Genomic DNA, 21,727 nt, shown 5'->3' with positions numbered 1-21,727 from the left:
ATCAATTGATTTTAAAATCAATTCAAAATCAAATTAATTCCAGGGTTTCAGGCAGCTGTCATTCTCTGCCCTACCTATAGATGCCATAGATCAGCCACAGGCAAACTCCGGCCCTCCAAATGTTTGGGACTACAATTCCCATCATCCCTGACCACTGGTCCTGTTAGCTAGGGGTGATGGGAATTGTAGTCCCAAACATCTGGAGGGCCAGAGTTTGCCTGTGCCTGCCATTGATTGAACCTGTAACTGTGCGAAGAAGGTCCGTCCATAGATTTAGGGTGTGCGGAACGAAGTCCTTCGCCATCCCAACACCACCATTCTTTTAGCACTGTGAAGTTGATCTTCATCTGGAGTTCCCCTGGTCAGCCTCTGAAAGCAACACAGGCAGAGCTGCAACAGGGAAGGCTTGCTCCCTGTTGCACCTTTGCAGTGGCAAAAGCTCACCTGTTGAATTGGCGCCTGTCACACAGCTGACAGGCACAGGAGCTCGGGGGGGTGGTATGCTGGTGGCTGAGGAAATCTGACTTGAGAACGCTGAATTATTTCAAATGTTGCATTCCGTCAGCAGCACCTGAGAGCACCCCCCGTGCTTATGCGCCGTGGCAGCGCCTCACGCTGTCAGCATCGCTCTGGCACCAGATGGCTTGGGCACGCTGCAATTAGCTCTCGAAATACCCAGGAACAGCCAGTTTCAGGTGTTCTCGGAATAAATCTCTCTTGCTTAGTGAGTCTTGCAAACAGAAGGGAAGGAGAAAGCGAGGCTTGCCAGCTGTTCAGTTGCTTCGCATTTATGCCGTGACTCACCTAGCGGTGAGTGGGAACCGCACGGAGGCCACCAGAGGGGGAAACTTTGCAAACTTTATTGCAAAGTCCCCCATCTTAGGCCAAGTCCCCAAGTCCTCACCTTATGCCAGAAACGTCAGACATGGGCACAGGTGGTCCGGCTGTCTAGCAAGCCGTTTTGTGGACTTGCAATTTGTGCGAGTGTATTTGGAAAAATGGTGTGTGTGAACATGCACGCATGTGTGTGTGCTCATTTTTTCTGGTTTGTAATCTGTCAGGTGGTGGTTATTGTTTTTTATATTCTATTCTATTCTATTCTATTCTATTCTATTCTATTCTATTCTATTCTATTCTATTCTATTATTATTTCTCGTCCCTCACTATAAGGGCATGTCACAACCATTTAAACCTCAAAACCATCAAAAACCGATTAAAATAAATTGCAACTGCAAGAACAGTGTGGGTCCTAATATTACCTAATTCTAGTTTATAATGTAAAGTTTATTATCTGTTGCTTTTATTGTGCTTTTTTCCTTTAAAAAAATGCTACTCTCATTTTCCTACTCATATTGAAATACTGTCCCTCAATGAGACCAAACTTAAGAGTCACAAAATATTTAGGGGTATGCATCCCCCCCAGAAAAGAGCACTGCTTTTATTTATATCTACATTTATATTTTTAAAATTTTGCTTTTAACGTACACATCTAAGAAGGAAACAGGCAACCCTTTGCAGGGTAACTCTAGCTAGCAGACAAAGACCGCCCCCCCCAAAAAAAATCCCTCCCCGGATGCCCGAGTCCCACCCGCAGCCAGTTGGCACTGCCCCCACCCCTACTCTGCGTGCTTCCTTTCCGATGCCAATCTAATAACGCCACTTAGTGTGCCCGACTAATCTTGGCCAGCTGTTTGCCCTTCTCGGATGGCAACTCTGAGCTGGCAGCACAAGCTGTCATTTGCTGGCAAGTCTCCCCCTCTCAACGCCCCCCCCCCCAAGTGGCATCTGCTGGCAACGCCCAAAGGCCTCTGGGAGGGCAAGCGCTGTTGACTCCAATAAGGCCACCCTCCACTCCCCTCGCCCCGGGATCCTGTGCCAGGGCTAAGTCCCAGGAAGCTCCTAGGAGCAATGCAAATTTGTCTAGCTAACGAGGCACCAGCTAATTATCCGTCCGGATTTCTGCCAGGCAACGCCCTCCACCATCTTTTCCCTGTCTGTCTCTTTAATGCAAGCAAACGGACTGAGATTAAAGGGAATGAGATCTCGGGGAGCTCTTTGCCGCCACAAGGGGGAGCGATGCCCCTCTCCAGCTTTCGGATGAAATCTGTGGATTCTCTGCAGACGGAGGCAGTTTTGCCTCTTGGCAGAGGAAAAAGGGTGGCAGTCTCTCTCACCGGCTCGCTGCCCAGCTGCGCACGGTTGGAAGCAGGAGACTGGGTGAAACGGACTGGTGTTCTGATCCAACAGGGCACTGAGCCACTTACGAATACCAGAAGAAACTGGCTGCTGGATTAGGCCAGAGGGGGCCCTTCTAGTCACCAGGCCCGTCTTACCCATAGAGGCTAGTGGCGCGGGGTGCCAGGATGCCAAGTTCTGGAGGGCGCCGAACGGGAGTCTGGGGAACACTGAACGAGCGCGCTAAACAGGGCTGCTTTCAGATGTCTTCTAAAAGTCAGATAGTTGTTTATTTCCTTGACATCTGATGGGAGGGCGTTCCACAGGGCCGGTGCCACCACCCAGAAGGCCCTCTGCCTATTTCCCTGCAACCTCACTTCTTGCAGGGAGGGAACCGCCAGAAGGCCCTCGGAGCTGGACCTCAGTGTCTATGGAGGGCTGTTAGCCATGTAAAGGTAAAGGACCCCTGGATGGTTATGTCCAGTCAAAGGCGACTATGGGGTTGCGGCGCGCATCTCGCTTTCAGGCCGAGAGAGCCGGCGTTTGTCCACGGATGGATTTCCAGGTCATGGGGCCAGCATGACTATACCTCTTCTGGCACAATGGGACACCGTGACGGAAACCAGAGTGCACGGAAATGCCGTTTACCTTCCCGCTGCAGTGGTACCTATTTATCTACTTGCACTGGCCTGCTTTCAAACTGCTACGTTGTCAGGAGCTGGGACAGAGCAATGGGAACTCGCCCCGTCGCAAAGGATTCGAACCGCCGACCTTCCGATCGGCAAGCCCAAGAGGCTCAGTGGTTTGGACTATAATGCCACCCACTGCCCCTCCTGCGAGCCATGATGGCCATCTCGCCTTCCATGCTGGGAGGCAGCAATTATTCTGAATACCAGTTGCTGGAAACCACTGGAGAGGAGAGGGGTCTTGTGTTCGAATCCTGATTCGTGGCTTCCCACTGGGTGGCCCTTGTGAGAAGGGGATGCTGGACTAGGTGGGCAACGGGCCTGATCCTGCAGAGCTCTTCTTGTGTCCTTACATTAGCCAATGTGATTCTTTGCAGCTGTGCTCCCACCACCTCCGCTGTGGCTGATGCTGAGATAGCTTTGACTCCAGCAACATCTAGAGGGCCACATGCTGTCTTCATTCCCTCCCCTCCCCTCTCCAAATATATATATATATAAATTCCCCCGCTTTTGCTCTTACAAAAGAATCCCGTGTCAGAACTGCTGCTCTCGGAAGGGAGCTGTGCTCAACATCGAACGCCACTAAAGAAAAATGACTCCACTCGCTAAGCACTGTTTAAAAATAGAAATGGCTGGCATGGCCAGTTGCCAGCCTCTTCTGTGGGCAGCAGTGCATGGCATTGGGTTTTTCTGGGGGGGTGGGGTGGCAGGCATGCTTTAACACCTGTGGGATGACAGGCTGGGGAGGCTTCACCTGGTGAAAATCTGCCACTTGAGTTTGCATGTCTGGCAAAGCTATGCTAGCTTAGAAAAGGCGGCTGAAGTGGGGCACTGGGGCTCTGGGGCAATGAGGGGGGGAAAGGGGGTTCATCCAAACCAAACATGAGTTTATGGAGGGGGAGAGAAAGGCAAAACCCGTCCAAACAGTCTTGGGAATTCCTAATACAGTGGTACCTCGGGTTACATACGCTTCAGGTTACAGACGCTTCAGGTTACCTACTCCACTAACCCAGAAATAGTGCTTCAGGTTAAGAACTTTGCTTCAGGATGAGAACAGAAATTGTGCTCCGGCAGTGCAGCAGCAGCGGGAAGCCCCATTAGCTAAAGTGGTGCTTCAGGTTAAGAACAGTTTCAGGTTAAGAACGGACCTCCAGTACGAATTAAGTACTTAACCCGAGGCACGTTCACAACCCGCAGCGCCACGTCTGCACACGTGCGGGTTGCAATTCGGCGCTTTCGTGCATGCGCAAAGCGCAATTTAGCTTTTCTGCGCATGCGCGACCGCCGAAACCTGGAAGTAACCCATTCCGGTACTTCCAGGTTTTGGCGGGTCCGTAACCCGAAAAAACACAACCTGAAGCATTGTACCCTGAGGTATGACTGTAATTTATTACTTATACCCTGCCCATCTGGCTAGGCCTCCCCAGCCACTCTGGGCGGCTTCCAACAGGATATTAAAAACACAATAAAACATCAAACATTAAGAACTACACTTCAGAAGCCTTCAGATGTCTTCTAAAAGTCGGATAGTTGTTTATTTCTTTGACATCTGGTGGGAGGGCGTTCCACAGGGCGGGCGCCACCACTGAGAAGGCCCTCTGCCTGGTGCCCTGTAACCTCACTTCTCGCAGGGAGGGAACCGCCAGAAGGCCCTCGGAGCTGGATCTCAATGTCCAGGCTGAACGATGGGGGTGGAGACGCTCCTTCAGGTATACTGGACTAAGGCCATTTACAGCTTTGAAGGTCAGCACCAACCCTTGGAATTGTGCTCAGAAATGTACTGGGAGCCAATGTAGGTCTTTCAGGACCAGTGTTATGTGGTCTCGGCGGCCACTCCTAGTCACCAGTCTAGCTGCTGCATTCTGAGTTAATTGTAGTTTAATGAAATAATAAAACGCCCATTGCATTTGGGTGAAGGCTTTCTCTGCGGATTCAGAGCTGATGCCCACTAATTTCAGTTTTTTTAGGATGCCAACATCATGTGGCAACATGCCAAAAAAAATCCATGGGGCATGGAGGAAGCATGGAAAGGCCCTTGGTTTTCAACCTGTGCATGTCCCGTAACTTCCTGCCAAAATCCTGCAACATATTGTATCCCAAATATTCCGGTTTGTTTATTTGTTCCACTCCTGTTGTGCTGTAGATGAGGAGTGCCCCCCCGGCCGTCAACAACAGGGTGATATTGGGGAAACATCACAGAACAACTAATAAAGTGGAAGGATGAATGGAAGGAAGGTATAGTATAAACCCAGCACAAACATGCTATTATTGCGGCAGTGGCATGTTGCCGAAAAGCAATGGCACCCATCCTTAGGAAGACGATCTCCCTTTGCTTGCAAAATAACTGGTGGTGCAAAAACCTCTGGCATGCAGGGATAATTCAGAGTTTTCACAGTTACCCACCAGACTCCTCTGGGACCGTAATGCAACAATAACTCTTCCAGCTTGTAATAATAATAATAATAATAATAATAATAATAATAATACAGTGGTACCTCAGGTTAAGTACTTAATTTGTTCCGGAGGTCCGTTCTTAACCTGAAATTGTTCTTAACCTGAAGCACCACTTTAGCTAATGGGGCCTCCCGCCGCCGCCACACCGCCACTACACGATTTCTGTTCTCATCCTGAAGCAAAGTTCTTAACCCGAGGAACTATTTATGGGTTAGCGGAGTCTGTAACCTGAAGCATATGTAACCCGAGGTACCACTGTAATAATAATAATAATTTCTTATTTATACCCCTCCCATCTGGCTGGGCTTCCCCAGCCACTCTGGGCTGACTTCCAACAAAATACTAAGATACAGCAATCCATCAAACATTAAAAGCTTCCCTAAAGAGGGCTGCCTTCAGATGTCTTCTAAAAGTCTGGTAGCTGTTGTTCTCTTTGACATCTGGTGGGATGGCATTCCACAGGGCGGGCGCCACCACCGAGAAGGCCCTCTGCCTGGTTCCCTGTAACTTGGCTTCTCGCAATGAGGGAACCGTCAGAAGGCCCTCGGAGCTGGACCTTATTATTTATACCCCGCCCATCTGGCTGAGTTTCCCCAGCCACGCTGGGCAGCTCCCAACAGAATATTAAAAACACAACTTCCCTAAGCAGGGCTGTCTTCAGGTGTCTTTTAAAGATAAGATAGCTGCTTATTTCCTTCACATCTGATGGGAGGGCGTTCCATAGGGCGGGTGCCACCACCAAGAAGGCCCTCTGCCTGGTTCCCTGTAGCTTTGCTTGTCGCAATGAGGGAACCGCCAGAAGGCCCTCAGTGCTGGACCTCAGTGTCTGGGCTGGACGATAGGGATGGAGACGCTCCTTCAGATATACTGGACTGAGGCCGTTTAGGGCTTTCAAGGTCAGCACCAATACTTTGAATTGCGCTTGGAAACATGCAATTCTGAGCAATAGGCAATTCAGAGGTATACTGTCTCTGGCAGCCCCATTCTCCCTTCCTGTGGCTGTCAGTAACCTGTAGCCAGATGGATCCGGCCTCTGACAGCGGAGGTAAAACACAGCTATTGCGGCCACCCAGAATCCCAGAGGTTTAACTCTGGCGCTGCATGTCCTGTGCATATCTGTAACATCTGAGCTCCTTTCCCCCCATGACCTTGAGCTCAGACAACGCCGGCAATCCGTTTCTCCCGCTCGCGGCGTCCAATCTCTGTGTCAGATCTCCCTCTGAGCGTCTGCTCAGCAGCGACATGAAAGGTGCCAATTATCTCTGGCCGCCAGCACTTCTGAAAGATGTCGTTGTGGTGGTGGGAGGGCTGGCGAGGCAGCCCGCAAGGGGGGTCTCTGGGTGCTGAGCGATTGAAGCGATGGCCTTGACGAGAGAGATGCTTTTGTTGCCGGCAGTAGGTTGGGAGGCAGGGAGCCCGGCAGTAGGGGGCGCCAGAGGCAACGGCAGGCAGAGACAGATAACGCTCGCTTTGCTCCGCTCCTCCCTGCTGAGATCTGGTTGAGATCCCTGCTGGTTGTAAGGAAGAAGCTGGCAGAGGGCAGGCTGAGGTTAGTGGGGCAGTGCCATTCGCCCTGATGGACCAGCCTCCTCTGTTCACTGGGGATTGCACCATCCTTCTATTTTTGTGACCAGTCTGACAACTTTGGTCCTGGACTAAACATTCCTGTCGAATCTTTGGGGTCAGTCCTCGATATAGATTCAGGTGTTTCCCAGGCTTAGCGCCCTCCTTTCGTGAGAGGCCTCAGGAGTCAAAGGGTTAAGCCTGGACATTTTTCGGGCATCTGCGCTGAAGGGAATTGGGTCTTGCTGTCTCCAGATCTGGGCTAAACATCTTCCAAGACAATAATGCCCACTTACTCCACCATGATGCTTTTGAATTCTGGTGCTGGAGGAGACTCTTGAGAGTCCCATGGACTGCAAGAAGATCAAACCTCTCCATTCTGAAGGGAATCAGCCCTGAGTGCTCACTGGAAGGACAGATCCTGAAGCTGAGGCTGCAAGACTTTGGCCACCTCATGAGAAGAGAAGACTCCCTGGAAAAGACCCTGATTTTGGGAAAGATGGAGGGCACAAGGAGAAGGGGACGACAGAGGACGAGATGGTGGGACAGTGTTCTCGAAGCTACCAGCATGAGTTTGACCAAACTGCGGGAGGCAGTGGAAGACAGGAGGGCCTGGCATGCTCTGGTCCAGGGGGTCACGAAGAGGCGGACACAACTAAACGACTAAACAACAACACACCACAAATAACTCATAACCTACCTACTTTCAGCAGCCAGAAGCATCATAGCCGGACACTGAAGAGACCTGTCAGGAGTAAGCATGGACCAATGATACCAAATAGTATGGGAAACAGCCTTACTAGAAAAATTAACCGATAAACTGAAACTGACACGGGGACAAATAGAAGAAGACGCCTCCACACCGGTATGGCTCCCCTTTATCACATACACAGCCCAACAAGAGAATGACAAAAATCCACCAACGGCATACAAATCAATATGGCTAACCTGATCCAAAACACCCACCCACCCCACTCACACACGAAAACAAAGACCACCACAGCCAACCACAAATGAACAACCACACCTTGGCCAACCCCAACCTCTCTCACCACCAAAGGAGCACAAGCGAACAGCAGAGAACCTGCACAAGCAACGCTGACACAAAACCCCACATATAGTAAGTAAAATAGAAACATCGCCACCCGACCTCACCCCCATTCATCTTTCCCCCCTCCACCTCTTTCCCCCTTTTCTTCCTAATGTCTCAACAAATGAAACTGATTTGTAAAAATGTTACATGGGGAAAAAACATATTAGAGAGAGAGACATTGCACACACTTTTGTAAATCAAGAAAATCTTTAATAATAATAATAATAATAATAATAATAATAATAATAATAAAAACAGCACACGGCATGGAGACAGAGTCACAGGAAGCTACCTTACACCGGGTCCAACCATTGGCCCATCTGTCTCAGTATCAACAGCCTTCGTCAGTCTTGGGTCCTCAAATAGTGTTGGACTACATTTCCCATCATCCCACGATCAGTGATCAGGGTTGATAGGCTTTGTAGTCCAATAGCATCAGGAGACACACACACCCCACGTTGGCAAAAGCTGATCCACACTGACCGGCAGAGGCTCTCCAGGATCTTAGAGAAGGATCTCAATAATAATAATAATAATAATAATAATAATAATAATAATTTGTTTATATCCCGCCCTCCCCAGCCGAAGCCAGGCTCAGAGCGGCTAACAACAGTAAAAGTAACACAGTTTACATAAAATCACAATCAATTAATTGAAATATGTTCTAAAATCAATTCATTCTAAAATCAATTCAGATTAATGGCAACCATTGGGCTAGAGTTCTATGAGGATTACAGAAGGGGGGGGGGGGGATCAGACTGTGCCTTGGCCAAAGGCCTGGTGGAACAGATCCGTCTTGCAGGCCCTGCGGAAAGATGTCAAGTCCCGCAGGGTCTCTTGGGACAGAGCGTTCCACCAGATCGGGGCCACAACCGAAAAAGCCCTGGCTCTGGCTGAGGCCATCCCTACCTGCGGATGCTGGAGAATGAATCTAGAAGCCTTCTACATGACGGCAGGCGGTGTTGGCTTTGCATAATGAGAGATCTGGGCTTTCAAAACGGGCCTTTTTGATCTCACGTTGCTGAAGTTAACACAACTTGACTTTAATTTCATTTGATGTGCAGGGCTTTGAACATCGGAGACCAGCGATAGCTATGCAAACGGCAGCGGGAACAGAAAATGTTGCCGTGTGTGAGCTCTCCGTTTGGTTCCCCGGCTCACTTGGTTTTCTGCCGCCGCCCCTTAGCTGAAATTAGCATTCTGTGGGCATGGAGCATGCTCAGTCCTTGTCTTGGATGTTTTGGGGGTGCCCCTGTAAAACATTCCCTCTCACTATTTTTTCATGTACTTCTGCACACTGTGAGCTTCTCCCACGCAGCTTGATGCCTGTGGGTCTTTCCATTTTCAGCCACGCAGCCACCGGCACTCACTGCCTGAATTTGGAAAATAGAGGAACCGATTATCAACCGAAACTTTTGTTGTTGTTCAGTCGTTTAGTCGTCTCCGCCTCTTCGTGACCCCCTGGACCAGAGCACGCCAGGCACTCCTGTCTTCCACTGCCTCCTGCAGTTTGGTCAAATTCATGCTGGTAGCTTTGAGAACACTGTCCCACCATCTCGTCCTCTGTAGTCCTCTTCTTCTTGTGCCCTCCATCTTTCCCAACATCAGGGTCTTTTCCAGGGAGTTAATTCTTTGGCGATCAGCCTTCTTTATGGTCCAGCTCTCACTTCCATACATCACTACTGGGAAAACCATAGCTTTAACTATACGGACCTTTGTTGGCAAGGTGATGTCTCTGCTTTTTAAGATGCTGTCTAGGTTTGTCATTGCTTTTCTCCCAAGAAGCAGACGTCTTTTAATTTCACGGCTGCTGTCATCATCTGCAGTGATCATGGAGCCCAAGAAAGTAAAATCTCTCACTGCCTCCATTTCTTCCCCTTCTATTTGCCAGGAGGTGATGGGACCAGTGGCCATGAGTGCTTTTTTGATGTTGAGCTTTAAACCATATTTTGCGCTCTCCTCTTCAACCGAACCTTAAAAGAGCACAAATACACCCTGGGGAAACCTGGGAACTGTAGTTCATTAAGGGTGCTGAGAGTTGTTAGGAGACACCCCCCCCACACACCAATTCCCCTCACAGGGCTACAATTCCAGACCCTCCAAGTGTCCCTATTTTCCAGGGACAGTCCCAGATTTACAGAAGCTGTTCCGGTTTCTAATTTGATCCTGAAATCTCCCGCTTTTCCTTAGGACGTCCCTGTTTTCATCAGAGAAATGTTGGAGGGTATGGAGCTAGGCGACCCCCCGAGCCAGGGAGATAAGGAACTATACAACCATCAGAAGACATCTGAAGGCAGCCCTGTATTGGGAAGTTTTTTTTTATAATGTTTAAAGTTTTATTATGTTTTTATATACAGTGGCACCTCTGGATGCGAACGGGATATGTTCCGGAGCCCCGTTCTCATCCTGAGCAGAATGCAACCTGCGTCTGCCATGCACGGGTTGCGATTCATTACTTCTGCACATGCGTGTGATGTCATTTTGAGCGTCTGCGCATGTACGAGCAGTGAAACCCAGAAGTAACCCATTCGTTACTTTCGAGTCGCCGCGGAACGCAACCTGAAAACGCTTAACCTGAAGTGACTTTAACCTGAGGTATGACTGTATGTTGTAAGCCGTCAGAGTAGCTGGGGCGATATTATTATCATTATTAAATAGAATGTCTCTATTTTCATTGGAGAAATGTTGGAGGGTATGGAGTTCCCAAAGTAGTTTAACAGCCATTCCCTCTTCCCAGAAAACTCAGAATTGTAGCTCTGTTCGGGGGAACGACAGCGTCTCTGCACCTTTAACAAACTATAGTTCCCAGGATTCCCTGGGGGTGTGCTACTGCTGCTCCTTTAGATGTATAGTGCAGATGGGGCCTGATTCTACTGCTGCTTTCGTGTGTGCTAAGTTTGTCAGTGAGGCGTCCTTCCGCTCTCAGCTTTGAGATGCTGTGGGGGGTTACCTAACAGCTCAGGTGAGCTGTCAGCAATGGAATATTGTCCAACATTCTGCGGAGAAGTGAAAGGGCATTTCAACCAGGCGAAAGCTTCACCCTCAGCCCACGGGAGAGGTCTGTCGCCTTCCTGTCCTCATTACAGGCTTCCCCTGTGGCCTCGGGCAGGCCATTATGGGGATTGCAGCAAGGAATAGCTTTTTCCTGATCCAACGCGGCCCTCCTCAAGTCCTCGCGAGAAAGCATTTCCCCAGATGCCCAGCCAAGCCTTTTCCTGAGCTGTGAGAAAATGGGGACTTGTCAACCATCCGCCGCTTCCATTGTTAGGCTGTTTCCCCAGCGGATTAATGAAAAATCTCTTTCAAAGCGAGGAGGTCTGCATCTTCCTCAAGTGGGACAAAATTGCTTCTGCCGATTCCTCCAGGCTCCGGGCTTCACATTGCTGGGCGGGTCTCTTAATTGCCTTTTCCTCTCCGACACCATAATTTCTACAGGTCTCTAGGCTTCAGAGCAACAACACCTTCCTGTTATTAGGAAAGACTGGCCGCTGCTCCCTTTGTCTCTGAAAAATCCCTTTGTGATGGCCTGGGACTTGGACTTGGACTTGGAACCAGAGGAGTCTCAGTCCGCACCGGATCCTTTGCCTCAGGCGGCAGCTGAACCAAGTCTGGGATGGGGAGCCTGTGTCCGACAACATCTCAAGGGCACCACGTCGACAATCCATGTCTTACTTTACAGTACTTTGCAGACAGTCCTCTGTCACAAGGTGTCTTCTGTCTGAAGGGTTTTCCTGCGCAAGTCCAGTTTTAAAACAAAGATCCCTAAGAAGGGAGAGGGAGGCTTGAAATTCTCCCGAAGTCCTAGTAAAGAAAACTTGGATATATTTTTTGCAAGGAAATCGATTAAAAAACAAAAACAAAACCCAAACAAACTCCTAGATTTTTTCAAGATTTAGGAACTTGATCTGTTTTTCAAAAAGAAAATGAAATCTCAGATATTTTTGCAGCCGTTAGGAACAGGAGCTTAATCTCAGGGAGAAAAGAAAGCCTAAGACAGACACCCCCAGAAATGGAGATTCGTACAGTTCTTTGCCACCTGTATACCAGAACATAATTATTTGAGAAAAATAATAATAATAGTTCAAAATTTGAGCATGTTTGTGATTGCAAGGGCTAAGAATTTTATTTGAATTGAAAGTTTATTTTAAAGCCTGCAATCCATTCTGAGATATTATGATGACAGTCGGTATATAAATCTAATACATAAACAAGAAATAAATAAATAAAAATCATATTTCCTTCAAAGGACGCGTCTTGTATCTCCCCGCAAGTCCTACTCAGAGTAGACCCACTGAAATGAGTCAACGTGACCAGGTCTGCATACACACCATACCTTCCAAGCACATCCCCACCCCACAAGTTGAAGCCCTACAATTCCCAGCGCCCTTAACAAACTACAGTTCCCAGAACTCTTTGGGGATGAAAATGTCCTTTAAACATACGGCGTGTGTACACACAGCCAGACTTTGGTCCGTTCATTTCAAATGGACTTGTAAGTGGAATTGAGTTGGACACCACCCAAGGAGTCTACTCGGAGTAGGGACTGATTTACGTACAACCTTTCGGAGTTGCTGTTTTTACTCTATTTTTTTTTTAAATATATTTATTAAAGTTTTAGAACAATAAATGGAGTTACAAAATAGATGTCGGGGAAAAAATATAAATGAAAAATACAGAATTACAGAAGTACAAAGAAAAAGAAAAAGAAAAGGTTACAGAATACAAATTAGGAAAAACAAAAAGTTAAAAACAAGTCCATCTTTTCATAGCTTATACTTCATTTACTTAATTTCCTGACCCCCTCTCACCTCCCTTTTCTGTATTCCAATTCAGATATTTAGTTCAGCAAATCCTTTCCCTCTTTGTTTTAATCTTAATCCAACATCTTAACACATTGTGACTTTATACTTTCATCTGTTATCAATCTATTTTTGCGCATTCATTCTAACCTTATTGCTAAAACCACTTCGTTTCAAGTTTTTACTCTAAAAGCTGGATTCGGCGTCCAACATCCCGTTGGGCTTGCGCCTTGCAGAAGTCTGGCTCCCACATCACCCTGCTCCAATCTTTATGCCCCTTAGAAAAATAACTAGGGCGCATCATTCCACTTTTTATGGGTTCCTCCCCCCTCCTCTCCCCACCCCTTCAGTTTTGGATCGTGCCCAGGAATTCATTATCATCTGTAATCCCAGGGAGATGGATGTTCACAGCCCAGCGGCGAGAGAGGCAGAAGAATGATCCCATAGCATCAGTCCTTCGGATAAATCTCCCTGCGTCCGTCCATCGGCAATTGATGTTTTTCCCCCAGCTGGCTGGGTGTCTACGTTTGCGTATGTTAAAAAATTGCCTCTTTTTGCGGCGCCTGCATAGAAGGGGCCAAGGCAGCCTCTTCCACTTCAAAACAAATTGATTTCAGGCAATTAATGATGGTGGCCTGCAAGAAAGGTTACACAATCTTTAAATGGGGTTGTGAGCCGCGTTAGGGAAAAGGAAATGAAAATCAGCAGAGATTTGAGGGAGGGGTGCGTTTCCTTCCTGGTGACATCTGTCTTGACCAAAGTGCCCTGGTGGGTTGGCAGGCTTCAGAGATATGCAGGGCTACTGGTCAGTTTGAGTGGGAAAGGTAGATAATTCGAGGCTGTATTAAAAACACAGCTGTGCCTATTATGGTGATGATGATTGTTGTTGTATTTATACCCAACCCCGCTGGGTATAAGGGTCCCGCTAGATCAGGGGAAAGCATAGGGGGGAAGCAATCTAATCCAGCACCCTGTTCTCATAGTTGCCAGTTACCCCAAGAATTTAAGAACTGAGATAGACTGCCTCCAGACCTGGAGGTTCAATAAGAATATCAGAAGAGACCTGTAGCTGGATCAGCCCAACTCTTTTTTTTTTTAAGATAATCTTTATTGATTTTTTGATTACATACTATACATATACACATTACTTTACATTTACTCCTAAGAGTTGACTTCCCTCCTTCCTTTTTCTGGCTTTTTTATGTTGTCTCTATAAGTTTTTCGCATTGTCTTTATCGATTTTGTATATTCTTCTTCTTTCAACTTTATCCGTACAGTGTCTATATACAAATAAATCTTTCTGTATATACACGTCTTGTTGTTTGTCTATATCTATTTACAGATACAAGTAGTTACCTTGATTGTATTTTACATTTTAATTCATGTTGTCATTTAACATCCAATAAAGTTTCTTTTAATTTCCCATTATGAGGTTTGGATCAGCCCAACTCTGATCTGGGGCAAGAAGCTACAGAACTGGATGTGGAACAACTGATTGGTTCAAAATTGGGAAAGAAGTATGACAAGGCTGTATATTGTCTCCCTGCTTGTTTAACTTATATGCAGAATTCATCATACGAAAGGCTGGGCTGGATGAATCCCAAGCCGGAATTAAGATCGCCGGAAGAAATATCAACAACCTCAGATATGCAGATGACACAACCTTGATGGCAGAAAGTGAGGAGGAATTAAAGAACCTTTTAATGAGGGTGAAAGAGGAGAGCGCAAAATATGGTCTGAAGCTCAACATCAAAAAAAGAAGAAGATCATGGCCACTGGTCTCATCACCTCCTGGCAAATAGAAGGGGAAGAGATGGAGGCAGTGAGAGATTTTACTTTCTTGGGTTCTGTGATCACTGCAGATGGTGACAGCAGTCACGAAATTAAAAGACGCCTGCTTCTTGGGAGGAAAGCAATGACAAACCTAGACAGCATCTTAAAAAGCAGAGACATCACCTTGCCAACAAAGGTCCATATAGTTAAAGCTATAGTTTTCCCACTAGTGATGGATGGAAGTGAGAGCTGGACCATAAAGAAGGCTGATCGCCGAAGAATGGATGCTTTTGAATTATGGTGCTGGAGGAGACTCTTGAGAGTCCCATGGACTGCAAGAATATCAAACCTCTCCATTCTGAAGGAAATGTGTCCTGAGTGCTCACTGGAAGGACAGATCCCGAAGCTGAGGCTCCAATACCTTGGCCACCTCATGAGAAGAGAAGACTCCCTGGAAAAGACCCTGATGTTGGGAAAGATGGAGGGCACAAGGAGAAGGGGACGACAGAGGACAAGATGGCTGAACAGTGTTGTTGAAGCTGCCAACATGAGTTTGGCCAAGCTGCGGGAGGCAGTGGAAGACAGGAGTGCCTGGCGTGCTCTGGTCCAGGGGGTCACAAAGAGGCGGACACGAATAAACAACACAACAACAACAACAACAACAACAACAACAACAACAACAACAACCTTCCCAGCACCAGAGGAATTCCAGCCTCTGACCTCTGCACACAAATCCATACAAGGTGTGACCGGAAAGTTGAGTGAATGTTCACTATAATCGGACAGCGAGACATATTCCAACATACATACATTGTTGTTTGTTGTTATTCATTTGTTTAATCGTGTCTGACTCTTCGTTGAACTGTTCACAAACTTCTGGAGAAGTCCTCTTCTTGTACTGCTATCAGTTTGCTTGTCACAGCAGCTCGGACGTGTGAAATGTTGGGAAATCTGTGCCCTTTGAGTGCAGATTTCAGTTTGGGAAAAAGAAAGAAATCTGATGGGGCCAGATTGGGAGAATATGGAGGGTGGGGCAACTCAGTAACCTCAGTAATGATTTCATGAGGAATATGCAATTCTTCCGCCATCGTTCAGATGGACGAACGCCGATCCTGCATCAACAACTCACGAATTTTGTTGACATTTGCTGCCGTTCTGCTCGTTGATGGCCTGATAGACTGAGGGTTATCTTCGATGGTTTGCCACCCTTCACAGAAACGGTTAAACTACTCGTACACTGTCTTTCAAGTTTCAACTTCATCTCCATAAACAATTGTGAGGATGTTGTGGGTTTCCAATGCCGATTGTAAGGGACATGGGTGGCTCTGTGGGTTAAACCACAGAGCCTAGGACTTGTCGATCAGAAGGTCGGCGGTTCGGATCCCCATGACGGGGTGAGTTCCTGTCGCTCGGTCCCTGCTCCTGCCAACCTAGCAGTTCAAAAGCACATCAAAGTGCAAGTAGATAAATAGGTACCGCTCCGGCGGGAAGGTGAACGGTGTTTCCGTGCACTGCTCTGGTTCGCCAGAAGTGGCTTAGTCCTGCTGGCCACATGACCCGGAAGCTGTATGCTGGCTCCCTCGGCCCGTAAAGTGAGATGAGTGCTGCAACCCCAGAGTTGGTCGCGCCTGGACCTAATGGTCAGGGGTCCCTTTACCTTTACCTAATGCCGATTGTATGTTCAAATATTTCTCGCTGTCAGATTTCTGTGACCGTTCACCGCACTTTCCGGTCACACCTTGTATAATAGGTAGCAGGGAAGTGAATGCACTCTGCACATGTTCTACGAGCACCTTGCACATTCCGGGATCAGGCCCTTGCTGTTTGAGAGGAGTTAATTCCCATCTCGAGTTAAGTTTGGTGTCTCTCTGCACAGCTGGCTAAATTGGATTATTGCGTGAATTCAAGGACAGGGAGGCTGAAGGGTTTGTGGAATGGGCAGGTTGCGTAAGGGGAAAACGTCCCAGTGTTGTTGTGGGGTGAAGCTGGAAGGCCCCAGAGTCGTAAGCACCCCCATCCATCCATCCATCCATCCATCCATCCATCCAAAGAGATTGGCTGAAACGTATGTAGATGTCACCCTCCGATCGAAGGGTTCACGGCTCCTAAAGTGGATTGCTTTTCTCGGCCCTAAAGATAGACCGTAATCCTTGTTAGCCAGAGATCATCTCATTTAGCATTTAGGGCTGCTAGCCAGAAGCCATCAGTGATGCTGAGACGTTTGTGTGTGTATCAGGGGCAGAGATCTAGCACACAGAACAAGCGGTGCTAAGACAAAACCCAAATAATAGTTTCCCCTTTCTCCAAACAGTTTGCCCCTTGCAAATTGTCTGCTTTGGTAATAATATGGAGAGTCTTCTGAAAATGGGTGTGTGTGTGTGTGTGTGTGTGTGTGTGTCATTTTGCATACAGAGTGAGGGTGAAAAGCATTGCCCTTGCTCCGGTTCGGCTTGGTGACGGAATCGTGTTGCCGGTTCTGATTGGCTATATGGCACTGTGATGTCATCACAATGCTTGCATGGTCCCTGATTGGCTGGTTCACCTAATTAACAAGAATATTGATAGATGACACAATCCCGAGCTAAGTGGAGCAATAGCTTGACTCTGCAGAAGGCAGCTTGCTATGTTCTCATTTAAATCAGAGCCATGAGGACTGGAATCTTATATCTTTAATTTTAAGGGAAGTGCGATAGCTCATTCACAGAGCAGGTCCCAGGTTCAATTGCTGACATATCCAGGAAGGGCTGGGAATGTCCCCTGCCTCGAAACCCTGGAGAACAACTGCCAGTCAGTGTAGGCAATATTAAGCTTGATGGGTCAATGGCCCAGCTCACTATAAAACAGCTTCCTATATTCCTGTTTTAAAATACCCTAAAATAACTGTCACGCGCAACACTGTTAAGAGCAGCAGTCAAATAAAGCAGGTCAACGGAAGCTGAAGAATTAATTCGTTTTCTTCTTAAGGGCCTTGCTGTCTTCAGCTATACTCAGCTCCGAGGAAGCTCCTTCCCACAGCCGAGCAACTGTGTCCCTGAGCACATGCGGACTGCCTCATTTTTGCGTAACTGTTACCTGCCTTCCACCAATCCAGAAAGGCCTTTTTAGAGAAGCTCAAACTCTTGGAATGGACACATTCTTTGGGATTTTCCAGCTGACCTTTTCAGCTTCTGCAAGGCAGATGTACAACAGGTTAAGGGACCACCCCCCTCTTTTATCTCCGCTGGCAGGATCCCATTTGGAATTGGTCTTCACGATTCCCTTGAGTGGAATCCGCAGCCATTCAATTGCTAGTTGTGTGAGTTAAGTCTAGTCTGCCCCTCCGCAGCCAAATAAGAAACCTGAGGACTGTTGTTGTTGTTTCGTCGTTCAGTCGTGTCCGACTCTTCGTGACCCCCTGGACCAGAGCACGCCAGGCACTCCTGTCTTCCACTGCCTCCCGCAGTTTGGTCAAACTCATGCTGGTCGCTTTGATAACACTGTCCAACCATCTCATCCTCTGTCGTCCCCTTCTCCTTGTGCCCTCCATCTTTCCCAACATCAGGGTCTTTTCCAGGGAGTCTTCTCTTCTCATGAGGAGGCCAAAGTCTTGGAGCCTCAGCTTCAGGATCTGTCCTTCCAGTGAGCACTCAGGACTCATTTCCTTCAGAATGGAGAGGTTTGATCTTCTTGCAGTCCATGGGACTCTCAAGAGTCTCCTCCAGCATCAGAATTCAAAAGCATCAATTCTTCGGCGATCAGCCTTGTTTATGGTCCAGCTTTCACTTCCATACATCACCGTTGGGAAAACCATAGCTTTAACTATATGGACCTTTGTTGGCAAGGTGATGTCTCTGCTTTTTAAGATGCTGTCTAGGTTTGTCATTGCTTTCCTCCCAAGAAGCAGGCGTCTTTTAATTTTGTGACTGCTGTCACCATCTGCAGTGTTCATGGAGCACAAGAAAGTAAAATCTCTCACTGCCTCCATTTCTTCCCCTTCTATTTGCCAGGAGGTGATGAGCCCAGTGGCCATGATCTTAGTTTTTTAGATCCCTTCATGGATCACTGCCTTGCCGTGGCGAAGGGGCTTGAATAACTCAGAGAAGCCATGAACTATGCCGAGCAGGGCACCCAAGATGGACAGGTCATAGTGGAGAGTTTTGATCAAACGTGATCCACCTGGAGCAGGAACCGGCAAGCCACTCCAGTATCCCTGCTAAGAAAACTCCACGGACAAAAACCTGAGGACTAGTGGCTTTTTTTTTAGTAAATCTGCATCCTGCCTGTTCCACCAGGTGCTGCTCAAGACAATGGAGACTACAAAATCTTATACTCTTGTAGAGTATAAGATATAAGTATAAGTATAACTCTGAGAGTTTCAGAAACAAACAGCACGTCCGGCAGAACGATTTCTAGCAGGCCTCAAAATGGCTGTAGCCATCTGCATGGCTGATGTTCAACAGGTGCGGCTTCTGGTTGGCTCTGCAGTGAGTGGGAAGAGTGCTGCCCAGGGGCATTTCTGCCTGCTGTACAGCTGTGAGGGCCCTGCCAGGAGCCCAGGGAGGGGGCAGCCCATGCCCTCTCCCCTGTCCTTTTCCCCTCCCACTTCTGAATGAAGCCAGCCCTCCTTGCCACTGTGTCTCCTGCTGCTTCGCCATCGAAGTCTCTGCAGCCTGATATTAATGGATGAGTGTAATATACCTGGGCTCTGCAGATGTTTATTGCTGTTCTGCTAATTGCCTCTGCCTTTAATTGTTTTAGCATGATTGATGGAGACAATGATAAAGGGTTTGTGTGTGCTGATGTCTCTCTGTGTAGGCAGCTATTGTTCTGGATCAGGCAAGGCTCCTTCACAGAGACGTCTTCTGGGCAAAGCATTTTTATATTAATAATAATTTATTTATACCCCGCCCATCTGGCAGAGTTTCCCCAGCCCCTCTGGGGGACTTCCAATTAAGTGTTAAAAACAATACAGCATTAAATGTTAAAAAATTCCCTAAACAGGGCCACATTCAGATGTTTTCTAAATGTCAGGGAGTTGTTTATCTCATTGACATATGGTGGGAGGGTGTTCCACAGGGCGGGCGCCACCACCGAGAAGGCCCTCTGCCTGGTTCCCTGTAACCTCGCTTATCGCAGGGAGGGAACTGTCAGAAAGCCCTCAGTGCTGGACCTCAGTGTCCGGGCTGAACGATGGGGGTGGAGCTGCTCCTTCAGGTATACTGGACCGAGGCCGTTTAGGGCTTTAAAGGTCAGCAACAACACTTTGAATTGTGCACGGAAACATACTGGGAGCCAATGGAGGTCTTTCAAGACCAGTGTTATGTGGTCTCGGCAGCCGCTCCCAGTCCCCAGTCTAGCTGCCGCATTCTGGATTAATTGCAGTTTCCGGGTCACCTTCAAAGGTAGCCCCACGCAGAGCGCATTGCAGTAGTCCAAGTGGGAGATAACCAGAGCATGCACCACTCTGGCAAGACAGTCTGTGGGCAGGGAGGGTCTCATCCTGCATACCAGATGGAGCTGGTAAACAGCTGCCCTGGACACAGATTTGACCTGTGCCTCCATGGACAGCTGTGAGTCCAGAATGACTCCCAGGCTGCGCACCTGGTCCTTCAGGGGCACAGTTTTACCAGGGAGTCCCCCACACCAACCCACCCCCATCCACCAAGAAAAATACTTCTGTCTTGTCAGGATTCAACCTCAATCCGTTAGCTGCCATCCTTCATCCAACCGCCTCCAGGCACTCACACAGGACCTTCACTGCCTTCACTGGTTCTGATTTAAAAGAGAGGTAGAGCTGGGTATCAACCAAATATTTTTCTTTTTCCTTTGGTTGCAAGGAGGGCAGGAGGAACCTCCCAAGAACCCCGCCCCCAATGAAACAGGCAATGTTCTTATTTAAATCAGGACCGATGAGGACTAGAATCTTGCTTATTTTTAATTTTAATTTCTGCACACTGGGATGAAATGAAATTTAGGCCTGCTATTATAGGGTCAAACTGGGCATGTCATCGCGATGAATAAGCCAAGAGGAGTGTTGGCCATGGTGGGGGCAGGGGGGGCTGGCTGACAGCGTGTGAACTGGATTGGGACCCCTCCTTTGCTCTACGCCACTTTAAGCTTCCCGCAAAACCCTTTGAGGGTTGTATTCAACCAAGTTATGACTCAGAGCAAGCTCCGGGGGACGGGGGGAGGAAATGTTTAACATATTTTATTGTTTTTTTTCCAAACTTAAACAGAATCACGCCACTCCTTGAAGTTAATGAATCAAAGTCACATGCATTCATTTAAATACGCCGTCTCTGAGTTAGGACTAGCATTGGACACGACCCGCAATTTATTCCTCATAGCTGCTTCCAGTTTAGGAGGAGAGGGAGAAGCCCCCCCCCCCCCAAGACATTTACTGAATTCCTACATTGAGTCTAGAGTTTGGCCCATGGGTAGGCAAACTAAGGCCCGGGGGCCAGATCTGGCCCAATCACCTTCTAAATCCAGTCCGCAGACAGTCCGGGAATCAGCATGTTTTTACATGAGTAGAATGTGTCCTTTTATTTAAAATGCATCTCTGGGTTATTTGTGGGACATAGGAATTCGTACATTTATTTTCAAAATATAGTCCACATGAGTAGAATGTGTCCTTTTATTTAAAATGCATCTCTGGGTTATTTGTGGGGCATAGGAATTCGTTCATTCCCCCCCCCCAAATAATATAGTCCAGGCCCCCACAAGGTCTGAGGGACAGTGGACAGGCCCCCTGCTGAAAAAGTTTGCTGACCCCTGGTCTGGCCTGTCAGATTTATCCAGGCCAGCAGGTGAGCAGGTGTGAGATTTAATCTCTCTCTCTCTCTCTCTCTCTCTCTCTCTCTCTCTCTCTCGTTTTTAGAATGCTTCCCAGAATCCTCAGCACCACGGAGAGTTTCTGTCACCCTCTCGTGTGACCAAGGGACGGGTATTCCAGAAGGGGCTGTGATGCGAACGAAGGAGGTGTGGCCACCAGGTAGGTACAGACTTGATTCATTCCTTGCTGGTGGAATAAAAAATTTAAGGACTTATATTTATAATAAATGTTCGTCAATGTACCAAGCAAACACGTACATAAATATATAAACCACATGTCTGAAGCAGCACAGGAAAACAGCCCTGGAACCATTTTGACTCCCAAACTGACCAAATGATTTCTCCACAAGGTCAAGGAAAATGGAAAAGCC

At 47.8% G+C, this 21,727-nt stretch overlaps 1 long non-coding RNA gene across 2 annotated transcripts in view; it reads right to left on the bottom strand.

Moving 5' to 3' along the window:
- The window catches only part of LOC307205921, a 102,080-nt gene that overhangs the window by 26,433 nt on the left and 53,920 nt on the right, over nt 1-21,727 (bottom strand). Inside the window, exon 1 of one of the 2 annotated variants that reach the window (XR_013834196.1) lies at nt 9,516-9,538. The exons of the other annotated variant lie outside the window; for it this stretch is intronic. This is a non-coding gene — a long non-coding RNA (uncharacterized lncRNA). Of the gene's footprint in view, nt 1-9,515; nt 9,539-21,727 lie in introns of those variants that run through there. 2 annotated transcript variants of the gene reach the window in all.

The sequence above is a fragment of the Podarcis cretensis genome, assembly GCF_951804945.1.
Source record: "Podarcis cretensis genome assembly, chromosome: 16".
NCBI classification, from domain to species: domain Eukaryota; kingdom Metazoa; phylum Chordata; class Lepidosauria; order Squamata; family Lacertidae; genus Podarcis; species Podarcis cretensis.
This window is presented reverse-complemented; position numbering and strand designations above follow the sequence as displayed.